At 37.2% G+C, this 14296-nt stretch overlaps 1 protein-coding gene and 1 pseudogene across 1 annotated transcript in view; one reads left to right on the top strand and one right to left on the bottom strand.

Annotated features, from left to right (window-relative positions):
* Window positions 1-14296, top strand: part of JMJD1C (jumonji domain containing 1C) — a 322913-nt gene that overhangs the window by 28193 nt on the left and 280424 nt on the right. The gene's annotated exons all lie outside the window — the stretch shown is intronic.
* On the bottom strand, window positions 4434-4860 carry LOC119871423 (annotated as a pseudogene).

The raw sequence follows: 14296 nt of genomic DNA, 5'->3' as shown, positions 1-14296 counted from the left end.
TCTTCTCCCATCCCTTCTATTCCCTTTCACTATTATTTATATTCCCCAAATGAATGACACCATATAATGTTTGTCCTTCTCCGACTGACTTACTTCACTCAGTATAATACCCTCCAGTTCCATCCACGTCGAAGCAAATGATGGGTATTTGTCATTTCTAATGGCTGAGTAATATTCCATTGTATACATATACCAAATCTTCTTTATCCATTCGTCTTTCAGTGGACTCCGAGGCTCCTGCCACTGTTTGGCTATTGTGGACATTGCTGCTAGAAACATCAGGGTGCAGGTGTCCCGGCATTTCACTACATCTGTACCTTTGGGGTAAATCCCCAGCAGTGCAATTGCTGGGTTGTAAGGCAGATCTATTTTTAACTCTTTGAGGAACCTCCACACAGTTTTCCAGAGTGGCTGCACCAGTTCACATTCCCACCAACAGTGCAAGAGGGTTCCCTTTTCTCTGCATCCTCTCCAACATTTGTGGTTTCCTGCCTTGTTAATTTTCCCCATTCTCCCTGGTGTGAAGTGGTATCTCATTGTGATTTTGATTTGTATTTTACCTTGAAAAGAATCTTAGATTTAGTACCTTCTAAGAGTAAGTATAGGGAGAAAGAGCTAGAAAGTGTGACAGTTTTATAACTTTATTTTTTTTTAAGATTTATTTATTTTAGCGTGCATGCACGTGTGCAGCATGTACAAGTGGGAGGAAGGGCAGAGGGAGAGGAGAGAATCCCCAAGGGGACTCCCAAAGAGGGGCAAGGTCTCATGAACCATGAGATCATGGCCTGAACCGAGGATGCTTAACCAACTGAGCCATCCAGGTGCCCCAGTTTTTTAACTTTAAAATAAAAGCACACAATTAACATTAGTATCTTTGGTTCAGTCTTTTTCAGTGAATCACTTCTTTGTCTTCTGCAACATCTTTGTAAGTAGTGTAAAACTTGTACAATTAAATTTCATGCTTTCTGATTTTTATAACTAAAATGTTATAAACTATTCATAACATCCTATAAGGTAGCATTGAAGTGAGCTGGTAATATGGGCTCATGTGTTCTGATGAAGGTACAGTGTCCAAGCAGGTCCAAGAGCCAAGACCTGAGTTCAGACTCTGACCCTACCTCTTATTAACTGAGAATCTTGAGCAAGTTACTCAGTTTTTTGCCTTTTCACCCTCATGCATAAAATGGGAATTATGAAATCTGTCTCATAGGAGTATAATGATTCTTATGTGCTAGAATTCTAAAGTGCTATCCAGGGGGGAAAGTGTTATTTATTTTTAAAATACATTATGTTAACTAGGTTGGTAGTTCTTTACCAAATCACCTTTGATGGTTAAATATTTACTTGTGGACATAAATTATATGTCTGGCCTTTCAGGGGTTATTTCTATTTAACCCTAGTTAAACCTAAAATATGACTAATTAATGCTACTCTACTTAATAGGAATATTTTAAATGGTCTTAAGTACAGGAATGACTACTAAATGTTAAGTAGTAAAGTTCATTGAGTGATAGCATTAAAATAGGTAAAAATGATTTATAAATGTCACAAAACATTTTAAATACAGAGTGCAGACTTTCACTTAAATGATTCTATTTAACAGTTGTTTTCTGAGGTATTTTAACCTGCTTCCTTCAATCTTACATCTATTTATTAATTTGCTTTTCAAAAACTGTCATAAACTATATTTCAGGAGTTTGAATTTATAAATTTCAGTGAACAGGGCTTGAGGTACTTGAGGGCTTGAGATTTAACCCTGAATTATTTATTTATTTTCTTGAGACAGAGTGCGTGTGCAAGTGTGCATGAGCGAGTACAAGGGGGACAGGGAGAGGGACAAACAGACTCCCTGCTGAGCAGAGAGCCTGATGTGGGGCTTGATTCCAGGACCCTGGAATCATGACCCTGGCTGAAGGCAGATGCCCAGGCTGAGCCACCCAGGCACCCCTGAATTTGTTTTTAGTGGATTTGATTTTTCCATTTTTTTCTTAGTGTTTGCATGTGTAGCCTGCCTTCCAGCTCTGGCTGAATTGCTGTTTTTCCATGATACATTTGCTATTGAGACTAATTTAAGTCTTTTTCAGTTAACATGAAGGCCAAAATTGACATTAATACATTGGTATTTAATCAGTCTTGCCTGTAGATTTTACACAAGTTTAAAAGTCCTTTTGTGTACTGTAGTGCCTGCGTAGCACAGTCGAGTGAGCCTGGGACTTTTGGATTTGGCTCAGATTAGGGTTGTGGGATCGAGCCCCAAGCTTCATGTGCTGTGCTCTGAGTCTGCTTAAAACTCTCTCTTCCTCTCTTTTAGCCCTTTCCCCCCAATGCCTCTGTAGTGTATGCTTGTGATATTTTTATCTCAGAGACCATGTAACTTTCCTGTCTCTCTCTCTCTCTCACTCTCACTCTCCTTCCCCCTCCTTCCCCCTCTCTTCACCGTGTGCCTTCTAATCCCAATATTGACAACATACTTTAAAGGTCACTAAGCAATGTAGCTCATTGATTAAAAGGGATGATTTTAAAGTGAATGACACAATGTGAATTCTGCCCTCACCACTCTGACTGTGATCTTTAGGCATGTACTTTCCAATCTAGGGGGTGATAAGGCCTGTCTTAGGGTCTTCTCAGAATTAAATTAGCTGTTGTTTATAATGTGTTTATTATAGGGTCTGATGCAAAATGTTACTATTTTTTTTTTATTATTGCTAAACTGAGTGACAATTTTATACCATTACTTGATTGCCTAGTTTCCTTGACTAGTTTGTGGACTTGAGAAAAGGAAGAAGGTATAGTTGTTCTATATATCTGCCACTCTTCCTATCTTGGTATTTTGTATGTAAAGATATCTTTCTTCAGTTGAGCTATTTGTTTCAGCTGCTTGAGACCTGAAGGTCCAGGAGGTAGTAATTTTTATTCTTTAAAGATTTTACTGGGGATCCCTGGGTGGCTCAGCGGTTTGGCGCCTGCCTTTGGCCCAGGGCGCGATCCTGGAGCCCCGGGATCGAGTCCCGCATCGGGCTCCTGGCATGGAGCCTGCTTCTCCCTCACTCTGCCTCTCTCTCTCTCTCTCTGTCTCTGTCTATCATAAATAAATAAATATTAAAAAAAAAGATTTTACTTACTCATTTGAGAGAGAGAGATCACAAGCAGTGGGGAGGGGTATAGGGAGAAGCTGACTCCCTGCTGAGCAGGGAGCCTGACTTGGGGATTGATTGAAGGACCCTGGACCTGTGCCATGACCTGTGCCGAAGGCAGACACCCAACCAACTGAACCACCCAGGTGCCCCAGGAGGTAGTAATTTTTATAGTTTTGTTTAGACACAAATTAGAATTTTGCATGCTAGGGGATCTTGTGGAAAGGAATGAGTCACTCGTCTAGTGGAGATGAGAACTTTACCTAGAGAATGTGGTGACTTTCTGCTCTTTTTTCCAACAAGTGCATAGGCAAAATTAGGTGCCATCATTTTATCTCCAAATTTGGGGATTTGCAAATGTCTGGAAGATGACCTTTATGTACCTTAAAGCCCGCTATACTCAGTACATATTTATTAACTGATCTCTTTCCAAGAGTAAGAACGATTTTCTGTACCTTTGTACAGGGCCACGCAGAGTGATTGGTTGTTTTGATATTTAACAGGTTTTAGGGTTGCTTTGTTTTTCTGAAGGCCTCAGTTTTTTGAATCCGTATCATCTGAAGGTTACAGTTAGAATCATTTTTTAAAAATTTCTCTAAGCTTTTATTCTGAGGTTTTTCTAAAATATGCTACTTTCTTACCTCTTTTCTAGGTACTTTTTAGTTAGGTTGTTATTCCAGTGCTGTTCTCTCAGTTTACAAAGAAAACTTGTACAACTTTGGAGTAGAAAATTGACTTATTTCTTTTATAGTGATTTATCGTTTTTAAACCATTTAGAGACTTAAAAATGAGAACTTTGTTAAAGTATAATTCACATACCACATAATTTACTCAATTAAAGCATATGATTCTGTGGTTTTTAGTGTATTCACAGAGCTGTACAGCTGTCATCACAATCAGTTTTAAAACATCCAAACTAAAAAAACAAAATCCAAATCATCTCCCAAAGGAACTCTATACATGTTAGCAGTCACTTTCCATTCACATAAATGGAATTATATAATATGTAGGGTTTTTTTTAACCGACTTTTTTCACTTACCAAAATGTTTTTGAAGTTCATCATTTGTAGCATGTATCAGTACTTTATTCATTTTTATTGATGAATAAAATCCTTTTGTAAGGCTATATACAACATTTTATTTAATCCATTTATGAGTTGATGGGCATCTAATTGTTTCCAATTTGGAGTCATTATGAATAATGCTGCTATGAACATGCAATCTACAGGTTTTTTTATATTTTCATTAGGGAAATTATTATTTTTATAAAGTAAAATAACCAAGTTTTTTTTTGTAGTTTTATGGTTTTGTTAACAGAAATATGACGTGCACATAAGTCTGTTTGTTTTCTTTGCTGTACAGCCTGGCTTTGGGATTGGTAACTCTGATGGCCAGCTAGGCTGCTCTTTGTACAATGGCCTTGCGGTTCTTGGAGGAGAGATTATTAGCAAGCTCTGTACAGCAACACTTCAAGCTCCTTGACATTATTGACAAGGAGCTTCCGGAAGCCACTGGGCAGCCTGTCCCATGTTTTCTTGTTGTATCTGTAACCAATGTTGGATATCAAGATCTGGCCTTTGAATCTTCTGTGTACCCTATTGTCACTGCCTTTGGGTTCCTGCCAGTTGCGCTTAATTTTGACAGAATGGTCTGACTGGTGCCAGATGAACTTCCTGGTCCTCTTTTTAACAATCTTGGGCCTCACCAAAGATCTGAGGGCAGCCATTATGCCCAGTAACAGATGGCTACCACCTCCACAGGCAGCGCCAAGGAAGAGTAAAATAACCAAGTTCTAAAGGAAAAGAAGTTGGGTGCTACTTTTAGAAAAATTTTTTGCATATATTTAAAAATTCTCTATCCCTATTATTCCCATATATTAGTTAACTTCTGCTAGGTTTACTGCAATAACAAATAACTTCAAAATCTCAATAGTTAACAATAATAAAGGTTTGTTTCTTATGTTACATGTTAGTTGCAGTTGTCTGGGGCTCTGTTCTGTCTTTTCATTCCAGAATTCAGGCTGAAGGAACAACCTGTATTTGGGATATGCTATTCTTATAACTGAAGGTAAAAGCAACAAAACTAGTGGAAACATGCGTTAAAAGCCTTTGCTCAGATCTGGCAAATGTCACATTTCTGCTCGCAGTATTTGGTTTAGAAAAGTCCTATGGCAAACCTAACAATTGGGAAGGGAAATACAGTCTCACTACAGGTAGTCACATGGCATTATATGGGAATATAGAGCCTTCTTATACATGGAAGGAGGCACCGATAATTGGGAACAGAAATTCAGATTATCACACCTCAGAAGAAAATAATGGAACTTATGGAGGAAAGAAAAGAAAGATGGAGGTGAAGCTGGTGAAACACCATGTCTTTTGAATTCGAGCACTAAGTTTAAGAGATTGCAGACTTTAACCAACAGTTTCTAGAAGTGAGCCAAAGACCCATGCAAGAGGATGAGGGTGGGGGTGAGCGATCTATCAAGTGTGTTACATGTGATGTAATTTATGTAAGAGATGACTTATCAGGGAAAAGACTTACTTCTCTTTCTTCTTAAAACTTCTGGGAGCAATCTTTTGACCAGTCCCATTCCTCTCCTGACAGCTCATCATACTAGAAGCTCATCCTCCTCTCCAGGCACTTTGTTACCCTGTCACTTGGGAAGTTGAACCAGAAAGAAAATTGAACCAAACCTATTTTTATCCTACCTACCCAATTTTTCTGATACCCCTTTCCTGCTATAGCAGGCATCAAAAGAGCTTTTTATTTGATTATCTTCTGGGTGTCATGTACTTTAGACAGTTATTTCCTGACTTGAAAATTCTGAGATGCAGCTCACTGTAGTGAAAGTAGAAAGGGTCTCAAGTCAGGCCAGTCCCACCATAAATACTGTGCTTCCCAGCTCAGCTATCTGTTATTATAGCACTTCTCAAAATGGTCCTGGGACCAACAGCATTAGCGTCACATGGGAAGTTGCTAGAAATTCTCAGGCTCCATGGCTGTGGGCTAGAAGTCTGTCTGAAGTCATTTTGATAAATACTAAAGTTTGAGAACCACTGTATTGTTTTACTCTGTGTCCTCCTCTCCCCATACTTTTAAATCAATTTGTCCTCTTATGCCCTTCCCTCCCTGCTACCAGTATACTTCTCACATCTCAGACCTTGCAGCATTTTTTTTTTAAGTTTTCATTCTGGAAAATTTGGATATATAGAAAAGTAGAGACAATAAGGAATCCCCTTGTATTCAGTAACTAATTTCAGCAGTTATGAACACATGGCCAGGACTGATTTATTATTTTCACCAACGCCTATCTTGCCTGAGATGATTTTGAAGCAAGTCACACCAATTAATCTGTGAATTTGTCAGTAAATCTCTCTAGGAGATAAGGCCGGCCTTCCTTACCTTCATTCCTCTTCCTTTCTTCCTTCCCTTCATAACCAACGCACCACTCCCCTTCTCTTCCCAAAGAACCAAAACAAAATCAGAATTTCTTGGGTGCCTAGGTGTGTCTCAGTGGTTGAGCATCTGCCTTTGGCTCAGGTCATGATCCCAGGGTCCTGGGATTGAATCCCACATCAGGCTCCCTGTGGAAAGCCTGTTTTTCCTCTGCCTATGTCACTGCCTCTCTCTCTCTCTCTCTCTCTCTCTCTCTCTGTCTTTCATGAATAACTAAGTAAATAAAATCTTTAAAAGAAAATCAATTTCTTAATCTCATCTAGTCTTCACATTTCCCCAATTATATATTTTTGCCTTTTAAAAATGTAGTCTGTTTTCTTGAATCTGTACAGTATCCTGTCTCTTAAAGTTTTTAATCTCTAAATTTCTCATCTCTTCTGCCCTCATTCCTTTGTACTTTTTGTTGAAGAAATTAGGTTCTTTATTTTGGAGAGTTTCCTTCAGTCTTAATTCTGTTGATTGCATACCCATGGTCATTTAACACATTCCTCTGCTCTTGTGTTACCTATAAATCGGTCGTTGGATTTAGAGGCTTGATCAAATTCAGGTCTGAGGCTTTCTTGGCCCAAGTATCTCAAAGATTGTATGTGTCTTTCCATTAAGAGGCATTTAATGTATGTTAGCAGCCATTGATGGATTACATCCATTAATTCACTAGGTGTTGCAAAATGATATTCTTTTTAAAAGTTATTTCTTCCTTATATTTTATAACTTATTACCCTGGGATAAAATTTAAATATGGAGGATAGATGCTTAAGTATTTCCTTTTACTTATCAATTTTCAAATGAATGAATTGATTCCTTGGGATCCTCCAAAGATTGTAAATGAATTAATCTTAGATTGATATTAATGAATTAATTTAATGAAGATTTAGATTAATATTTTAAAATATTTATGGATTTAGAGATATATTATGTTTTAGCCCATTACTGCATTAATGCTCAAATTGGCCAAAGTTTCTTCAAGTTGTCTATTGTGTCTTCTTGACATGACCCTCGTAGTCTTTTTTTTTTTTTTTTTTTTTTTTTTTATGATAGTCACACAGAGAGAGAGAGAGAGAGAGAAAGGCAGAGACACAGGCAGAGGGAGAAGCAGGCTCCATGCACCGGGAGCCCGATGTGGGATTCGATCCCAGGTCTCCAGGATCGCGCCCTGGGCCAAAGGCAGGCGCCAAACCGCTGCGCCACCCAGAGATCCCACCCTCGTAGTCTTTGATTTCTTTTTTTGCTGCAGGATATCCCAGGATCATCTTGTAAATGTGTTGACACAGACCAGGAAATAGGCTTTTGCTTAAAGAACATTGATACTTAGAGACCACAATCTGGGTGTTAGGAGTACTCATTACTATTTGTTTTTTTAGTGAACAGATTTAGGAAATACATTTTTGTTGTTGTTTTTAATGCATAGGCCCTATGTTTCATACTGGACAAATAGATCCTTGTCATTGTTAATAATAACTAGACATGATGTTACAAATGCTAAAAAATGTTTGGTTTTTGGTGTGGAAGCATGTAAGAGGGTTGCTTCACATAAAGGAAAGGGGGGTGTCAAGGAAGACTTCCTCCAGTGACAACACTTGATCTTAGCTTTGAGGAATAAAGTAAAGCAGAGATAGTTTCAAGAGTCTATTTATTTAGGTCATACATTTTATATGCTTCTGTTTTCCCACCAGTGACCTGACCAAGATGAGACTCATTTTGCTTCACTGGAAATTTGACATTTTGTCTGTCTTCAGGTTTTCTCTTTGAGTAATTATATGGTAATACTGTAAGAAATATCACTGTGTGTATATTATTGTGCATTTGTTTTGTGGTGGGACAAGAGTCTTAGAAGGGAAGTTACAGAGTTCAAGAATATGTACATTTTAACCTTTGTTATAGAGACTGCCAAATCACCATCAGAAAAAGTTATAGCAGTTTATAGCTTCTACCAACAGGACAGTAGTGCCTATTTCTTCACACCTATGATCGTGAAATCTTAAAACTCAATTTTTTCAATTATTTAGTATCAGTTGTTATGATTCCTTCCCAGAATATCAAAGGAAGTTCATTTTAATATGTTTGCTTCTTTTTTTCTTAAAGATTTATTTATTTTGGGGTATGGGGAGAGAGTACAAGAGCGAGTAGGGGTGGGGGAAAGGCAGAAGGAGAGAGAATCTCCAGCAGATTCTGTGCTGAGCAAGGCTCAATCCCACGACCCTGAGATCATGACCTTAGCCAAAACTAAAGAGTTGGTTGGTTAACCAACTGCACCATCCAGATACCCTTGTTTGCTTGTACAAAATGAATATATGATTTTTAATTTACAGTATTTTCAGTACTTCTGGAACCTAGAAACTTATTTTATAATGGATCTTTCTAATACTTTACTATGTATTAATAACTTCATGTTTTGTAAGTAACTCAAAGTCAGGATACCTAGATATTATATACCCTTGTTTCTCACCAGCTGCAGGAAGAGAAGGCTTCCTGATTTCTCACTCTATTTTTTTGTTTGTTTTGGTTTGGTTTGGTTTTTGGAATATGATCTGGAGGTTTGGGTTAGAAAGAAACACTTTTTTAACTTTAATTTTTATATTTTTAATTTTTTAGAAGATTTTATTTATTTGAGATACAGTGAGCGAGCAAGAGATGGAGCATGAGTAGGGGGAGGGGCAGAAGGAGAGGGAGAAGCAGATTCCCTGCTGAGCAGGGAGCCCAACATGGGGCTCGATTCTTGGACTCTAGGATCATGACCTAAGTTGCTTCAGACGCTTAACTGACTGAGCCACCCAGGTGCCCTGGAAAGAAAACATTCTTAAAGTATTTTGAGAACCTTCTAATTTTACCAGCCTGTTTCTACCTTTATATGATTTTACTACCTCAGTTTCTGGTGGCCATTTGTGTGGTCTGTGAAAATGGCTAACCCATAAATTAATTTACACGTGAAAGCAAAACATTTGTGCTTTCTCTTTTAGGTGCTATTGAATTTATTATCTTAATATTATCTGTACTTTGAGAAATTATATGTTTTGTTTGTCTACTTAAAAATGGCCTATGATTCATACATATGTCTCAATCCATATTTTAATAGTTCTGTGTTTAAATTTTTCTGCTATAAATACATAATTTCATTAGGTCTCCATACCCAGCGAATTTTTTAGAATTAGGAATGATATTAAGAAAAAGAAGATCAGGAAAAAGATAAACAAAAGAGAAAGAAATTGAAGAAATCCAGATGATTTAAGATCATATTTTTTCCCCTTTAAATAGAAAGCTAACACTTTTTCATCTGACATTTCTCTTAAAGATGCAGCTGTTATCTAGACTTATATTTTAGTCAGAGCTTCACAGCTAAAATAAAGTGAAGACTTTAATATTGTGGTTTTTCAGACTGTGGTAGGTTATTTGGGTTATTTTCAATTGCCTTGATCATCACCCCCTGCCCAACTTCATTTTGGATTTCCTACCTTGAGCTTGATATATAAAAGTATGATTTGTTTTCTTTTTCTTACACTTTTAATGATTATAAATTAGCTTTTTAAAAATGATCTTTTAAGTCTTTATTATATATTAGAAGTTTTCTTCTCATTAATTTTGTCATACTTGTTCATGTCAGAAGAAGCCTTTTTTTTTTTTTTAGAAGAAGCCTTTTTATTTGGAGATTTAGCTTGCCTTTCAAAGAAAAAGTGATAATTATTCTGTGTTATTTAAAAATAAATTCTCTATAAGGGCAAGGAATTTCTGCTAGATTGGATTTTCTTTTTCTTTTTTAGTTTAGAATGAATTATCTTTTGTGGTGACAAATAACTGTTTCTGAGGCTGGCAAGAAAACTCCCTCTTGGGACTCTCATAGAAGTGTTGTGGCAGCTATCTGATCCAGCTGCTTAGAAAGTGCTCTGAAAGTTGCCTTATTTGTCTGGAAAGAGTCTGGAGCCCAAATTTGGCTTTTTCCCCTGAGGAGTGTTGTAGCTCTAAGCCAATATGGGAACAACCATGAAAGATTCTGTGGTTACAGTGTGAAATAGAGTAGTACCAAGACATAAATTTAAAGTTGTACTCCAAAGCAAATTTTCAGACACAGTAACGAAGGGGCTCCTTAAGGTAGGCTTGCACAGTATTTATATTCATATTCACCTTCTTAGGAGACCAAGAGAAAGGAGAGGAAAGGAAAGGAAGCCTCTCCTTTTCTTATTCTTTCCTGTTTATTCTAAACAGTCCACAACCACACTGATTGCTGTATATGAGAGTCACTGTGTAAGAAAAGGAGGGTCAAGAGTATTGGTGCAGATTACTTCTTACTAAAAAATAAAACTGTAGATCTTTGTATAATATTTTAGTGAATACTAGTGACCTTATATTAAAATACTATATATCAGGGATGCCTGGGTGGCTCAGCGCTTAAGGGTCTACCTCTGGCCCACGGCGTGATTCTGGAGTCCCTGGATCGAGTCCCACATCTGGCTCCCTGCATGGACCTGCTTCTCTCTCTGCGTCTCTCATGAATAAATAAATAAAATCTTAAAAAAATATATTTTAAAGTATACTATGAAATTATTTTTAATCAGATTAAACAGAGAAAAGGGTCAGTAATTTAAAATAATTGGGTGTGGGGAAGAAAGGTATTGATAAGAAGAACTATAATAATAAAACAAGATGAGAAAGGCAAGAGGAAAGAAGGAAGTAGAGGAGTTAAAAAAGAAAAATTCCAGTTTTCTCCATCTAATGAGTTGGTTCCTCCCTGCCAACTTTGGGGTTGTCCTGTGGAGAGGCCCATACACTAAGTTGTGTGACTTTTGGGCAAAGTAACTTAATAGTTCAGTATCTCAGTCTTGTTATTTCTAAGGTTGGTACACTTTATCTGTAATTTCTCTGTAGAGTACCTGGCAGATGATGCGTGCTCAGTAAATGTTAGCTATTATTACTATCACTATTGTTGTTGTTATCAGTACCTTCTGTATTCATGTACTCAACCAAAATGTTTATGAAGCTACTATCCCAGAAATTGGTGATTAAACAAGATGAGGTCCTTCCCCAAATGAAGTTTCCATTCTTGTTAATAAGACAAATATGAGCTAGTAAATAAGCAATTATAGGTTATGCTTAGTGCTATGAAGGGAATAAAGGGGGTGAGAAAGGAAGAGTAACTGGGGAGGTCACTTTAGGTGAGGGTATCTGATAAGACCTTCTTGAAGAGGTGGCATTTTAGCTGAAGCTTGAAGATTGACAGCCCATCAGGTCGAGAGCCTGGGAAAGTGCATTCCAATAAAGGGAGCATCAATGCAAGGCTCAAGAGTTGGAGGCAGCTTGGCCCATTTGAGGGATAGTCGTGGAAAAGGAGGGAACAGTGGTCTGAGAGGGCCTAGGGCCCTGTCTGGCTGTTTTCCTCAGCAGACTCCTGCTCAGTGCATCTGAGAAAACCTTCAGTGCTACCTGAGACCCCAGGGGAAGATCACCTCGGTGTGCATGTGCACTGGACCTAGGGATGGAGGACCTCTGAAACTCTCTCTTCCTCAGATTGGTCAGGAAACCAGTCATTTATTAAAAACTCTAAAATTTTAATTCCATACACTTTTTAAAAAATTTATTTATTTATTTATTTATTTATTTATTTATTTATTTATTTATTTTAGAGAGAGCACAGCATTAGGGGTAGAGAGAGGAGAGAGAATCTCAAGCAGGTTCTGCGCTGAATGCAAAGCCCTGCATGGAGCTCCATTCCATGACCCTGAGATCATCATGACCTGAGCCGAAACCAAGAGTAGAATGCTTAACCTACTGTGCCACCCAGGTGTCCTTCAGGTCCAAACTTTGTTAAACTCAACCAGTTATTACTGGTTGTTTCAGAAAAGACATGGTTTGTCTTTAGTTTTTTTCAGTTTAATTTTTGTTCTTTTTGGTTGTTCTGTCCATGGTTTCTCATAATTACAGTTTTAAGCTTATTAATAGTTTTTAAATAACTTTTATTTACAATTACATTTTAGGATAATGGACATTAAGGAGGGCACTTGATATAATGAGCACTGGGTGTTGTATACAACTGATGAATCACTAAACTCTGTCTCAAACTAATATATGTTAATTGATTTAAAAAGTCTAAAATAAAAATATTAAAAAAATAAAATTATATTTTTGACAAGGCATATTATGTAAAAACTGAAAAACAAAATAGAATAGAAAGAAAAGGGAAAATCAGTGAGATGGAGACATAAAAAATAAATAAAAGACGATATAAAAATTTTTTGCACCAAACAGTAAAATGTGTTTCTCCTTGTCTACTGTGAGTCACTTGTTACCTGTTTTTGGGAATTTCTTCCAGAGGAATAGTTAAGAAAAGTAGTTGAGCAAATTGTTTTTTCAGTACTTTAGGCAGTTTTGTTCATCTAAATTTTTATCTTTCGTGTTATTATTAAATGTTTTTAAAAATTACTTTTGAGGGGTACCTGGCTGGCTCAGTTCATGATTACAGAGTCCCAGAATTGAGCTCTGTGTCTGGCTCACTGCTGAGTGGCGAGTCTGCTTCTCCTTCTGCCCCTCAACCTGTTTGTGTTCTCTCTCAAATCAAAAAATCTTTTAAAAAATCACTTTTGAAACTAGGACATTAGAATTTTTTTTTTTAAGATTTTGTTTATTTATTCATGAGAGACACACAGAGAGAGGCAGAGACAAAGGCAGAGGGAGAAGCAAGCTCCATGCAGGGAACCCGACATGAGACTCGATCCCGGGTCTCCAGGATCAGGCCCTGGGCTGAAGGCAGCGCTAAACTGCTGAGCCACCCGGGCTGCCCTGAAACCAGGACATTAAAAGCACTTTGGAAAATTGGTTTTATTTAATCAGTTTTGTATTTAACTTTAATCTTAGGAGAGAATCCCAGGTTTCAGGTAAAAAGAAAATGAGACCAATATATTTATTTGTCTGTTACTGACTTTTCTGTTGCGTAGGATGTCTTTATATGGTAAGGTAGGCTTATAATTAGGGATTTTTTTTATGGTTTTGTGTTGGTTATATTCTTTGTATGAGGTTTATATCCTTTTTTGTTGTTAACTTTTATCTTTTTTATCCTTTTTTTTTTTTTTTTTTTTTGAGATTTTATTTATTTGTCCATGAGAGACAGAGAGATAGGCAGAGGGGAGAAGCAGGCTCCCCAGAGGGAGCCTGATATGGGATTCGATTCCAGGATCCCGGGATCAGAACCCGAGCCAAAGGCAGACATTCAACTACTGAGCCACCCAGGTGCCTTTTTTTTTTTTTTTATCTTTTTGATCACTCTAACATAATCATGATCCTTGGCCTAAAGAGAATGACCAGGTTGAATTCAGTCCCCAAAGTTGCATGTAAGTAATCTTTAAACTGTTTTGTGGAATGCTCAAAATATATTTTACTATAAAAGTCAGGCGTCTTTTGTCATATTTAATATAGAATATACTGCAAATTATCTAGATGCTTTTAAAATGGTAGGGGAGTTTGACTATTTCATTATATTTGGTAGCCTAGTTTATTTAGCAGAGAGCCATAAAGAAGTGTATTACCAAAAAAATTCAGCCTGCTTCTAGAGGAAAAAAAATGTTTATTCTAATTATAAGTATTAGCTTATCTTTTTCCAGTCCTCCTTTGATTTACATGGTTAAGTTTTGATAAATTCTTTAAGATGTTATTCTTTTGGGAAACACTAATGGCTTCTTGATCATCATCACCTTGCCTAACTGAAAATTTGGCTTTCAGTT

Source organism: Canis lupus, chromosome 4, assembly GCF_011100685.1.
Source record: "Canis lupus familiaris isolate Mischka breed German Shepherd chromosome 4, alternate assembly UU_Cfam_GSD_1.0, whole genome shotgun sequence".
NCBI lineage: Eukaryota > Metazoa > Chordata > Mammalia > Carnivora > Canidae > Canis > Canis lupus.
This window is presented reverse-complemented; position numbering and strand designations above follow the sequence as displayed.